Source organism: Lactuca saligna, chromosome 1 (genome assembly GCF_052625555.1).
Source record: "Lactuca saligna cultivar CGN05327 chromosome 1, ASM5262555v1, whole genome shotgun sequence".
NCBI lineage: Eukaryota > Viridiplantae > Streptophyta > Magnoliopsida > Asterales > Asteraceae > Lactuca > Lactuca saligna.
Genome location: NC_136417.1, coordinates 3,766,469 through 3,769,672, shown reverse-complemented (window position 1 = coordinate 3,769,672; position 3,204 = coordinate 3,766,469). Strand labels below are relative to the sequence as shown.

The 3,204-nt window shown below is 36.5% G+C and overlaps 1 pseudogene; it reads left to right on the top strand.

Moving 5' to 3' along the window:
• Positions 1-1,133: 1,133 nt before the first annotated feature.
• On the top strand, positions 1,134-1,529 carry LOC145047632 (putative mitochondrial protein AtMg00820 pseudogene; annotated as a pseudogene).
• Positions 1,530-3,204: the final 1,675 nt, after the last annotated feature.

The window sequence follows — 3,204 nt, the reverse complement described above, 5'->3', positions numbered from 1 at the left end:
ACCATAAAATCATCCATGGGAACAAATGATTCAAACCTAAACAGAAGGCCTTTTTAATCATTGAATTTAGTTGATTTTTATTTGCTTAGCTCTTAGTTTATTAGTTTAAGTTTTAGTTAATTGTTTAAGTTTCTAGTCTCGCAAAACTAGAGAAAACCCCCTTTCTATTACTTGTTTTATTTAGATAATATTAGCATCAATTTTAATTGTTTACCGTTCCATGTGTTCGATACCCTACTTACCTGAACTAAACTGCTAATCGATAGGTACACTGCCTTTCGTGTGTTTGTCTTTGTGTTTAAGTTAGTAGGATTAAAACTAGTTGGTTTTACACACATCACACATCTTCGGTTCAAGATGCTTTATTTTCAACTCAAAAGAGAACCGAAATAAGTTTGACGTCAAAGCTGATGATGGAATATTTCTGGGTTATTCTCTGTCATCAAAAGCATAAAGAGTGTTGAATAAATGCTCCAAAAATATTGAAGAGACTTATTATGTTACCTTTGATAACAATTATATGAAGAAAGTTCAGAGGACCAAAGTTAACCAAGGTGACATATTCCCAGAATCTGGACAAATCTCGGTTCCAATATCCAACATGTTCAAGGAATACATTCGGTTGTTTGATGAACCAGGACAGGCGATTCATTCAGAAGCGAAAGCAGCAGATAACAAAATCGATAATGTCAAAAAGGTAATAGATGAAGATGCTAAAGAGATGGAAAGTGAACCTACAGGTACTACGTCATCAACTAACTCTCCAAACAAAGATTCAACGTTCAAGGGGGAGAGCTCAACAGCACTAAAGACAACTAAAGTCTCTGTCGAGGGGGAGAAGTCAACTACCTCCTCAACGGAGAAAGGTCCAGATGAAAAGGAACATACAGATTCAAAACCATTGGGTAGTTGTACAATCGAGGGGGAGAATCCAACTCCCATGGGGCATGCAGACTCTGATGCGGTCTCAGGACTCACTTCGTCAGTTGAAGGGGAGAAAGAGAGTGAGAGTTCTACTGACGAAGGTGAGGGTGATTTATCAGAAGTTGAAATAGAAGTAAAAGCTGAATTGAATCTAGCATATGATCCAAACTATCGGTGAATCTTCAGAAAGTGTTCTTACTCGATCTCAAATGAAGGCGAAACAAACTGAATTATTCTCTAAAGTTGAATTTTGTATGTTTAATTCGTTTATTTCCGAAATTGAGCCAAAAAATGTAAATGTTGCACTTGATCATTCTGATTGGGTTCAAGCAATGCAGGATGTGCTCCATGAATTCGAACGCAACCGAGTTTGGAGATTGATTCCTACACCGAAAGATGCTTCTATTGTCGGCCTGAAATGGGTGTTTATAAATAAGCTAGATAAAGAGGGTAATGTCATTCGTAATAAGGCTCGGTTGGTGGTAAAAGGATATTGTCAAGAGGAAGTCATATATTATGAGGAAACCTTCGCTTCGGTAGCAAGGTTAGAATCTGTCAGAATCTTTCTGGCATATGCTGCTCATAAAAACTTCGAAGTTTTCTAAATGGATGTTAAATGTGCTTTCTTGAATGGAGAATTAGAAGAAATAGCTTACATTAAGCAACCGCCTGGTTTTGTGAATGAAAAATACCCGGATCATTGTTATGTACTAGATAAAGCTGTCTATGGTCTAAAACAAGCACCAAAGGCCTAGTATGAAACACTAACTCTCTTCTTGAAAATGTCAAAACTTAAACAAGGTTCGGTTGACCCAACCTTCTTTCGTAAGAAGGAAAGAGAACATTTGATGATCGTTCAGATTTATGTTGATGATATCATCTTCGGCTCCACGAATCCTAGCTTAACAGCTGAATTCAAGAAGTTGATGGAGACTAAATTTGAAATGAGCGCAATGGGTCCAATTATTTTTTTCCTTGGTTTGAATATTAGACAGGGACTAGAAGGTATATTTATCAACCAGGAGGCCTACACAAAGAACTTGCTGACGAAATTCGATATGAAGGGTGATTCAAAAGTGAAGGTTCCTATGGCATTTGGCACTAAGCTAACCTCATCTCTGAAAAAACCTATTGTGGACATAACACTATATCGTCAAATGATAGGGTCCCTTATGTATTTAACAGCTAGTAGGCCAGATATTATGTTTTCTATCTGTTATTGTGATAGGTTTCAAGCCAATCCAAGAGAACCTCACATGGTTGCTATAAAGAACATTTTTCGTAATCTGAGGAGAACCTCATCTCTCGATCTCTAGTATCCTGCAAGATCTGGATTCTTCATTCAAGCCGTTTCTGATGCTGATCTAGGAGGATGTGGACTGGATAAAAAAAGTACTACAGGTGGATGCCAATTTCGTGATGGGAAGCTTGTTGGCTGGCAGTCCAAGAAACAAACATGTGTTTCGTTATGCACAGCCGAAGCCGAATATATTGTTGCACCATCGTGCACTTCTCAAGTGGTATGGATTCAAAGTCAACTGGCAGACTATAGGCTAAGCATGAAGAAGATTCCTCTCTATTGCGACTCTGAAAGTGCAATTAGGATCTGTCACAATCCAGTGCAAAACTCAAAAACCAAGCATATTGCACTTCGATATTATTTTATCAAGGATCATGTAGAAGAAGGGAACGTGGAAGTACACTTTGTTTGATCTGCTGATCAACTGGCTGACATCTTTACTAAAGCCTTACTTGAAGCTACATTTAACAAAATATTACAAGGCTTGGGCATGATGGAAGGAGAGTCAGTACCGAATCCTCAAATCTCACACTAAAAATTAGACATGCGAAATGGAGCGAACGCTCGGTCTATCTCGGCTCCATAATTTTCAAGAACCTAAATGAACCGAACATTTGGTCTATTTCGCTTAACTCATTTAAGATAAGGTTTCGGTTGTATATCTTGTAAATTATTTTCTCATGTCTTTTATTTAAACTTAATTATTTTATCTTTCTGTTTTTATTCTTTTTCCAAAAATTTCAAAAATCCAAAAATATTTTATCTTTCTGTTTTTATTCTTTTTCAGAAAATTTCAAAAAAAAATATTTTTTTTATTCTTTTTCAGAAAAATTCAAAAATTCATACATATTTTTTGTGTCTCGTTATTTGTCTGTTTGGTCTGTATGGTGTGTTTCTTGTTCTTCTTAGGTGTGATGAGTACCAGTACAAAAGAATATGGATCTAAGGCAGGTATATTTAATTTCCAGAAGAACTAGTTA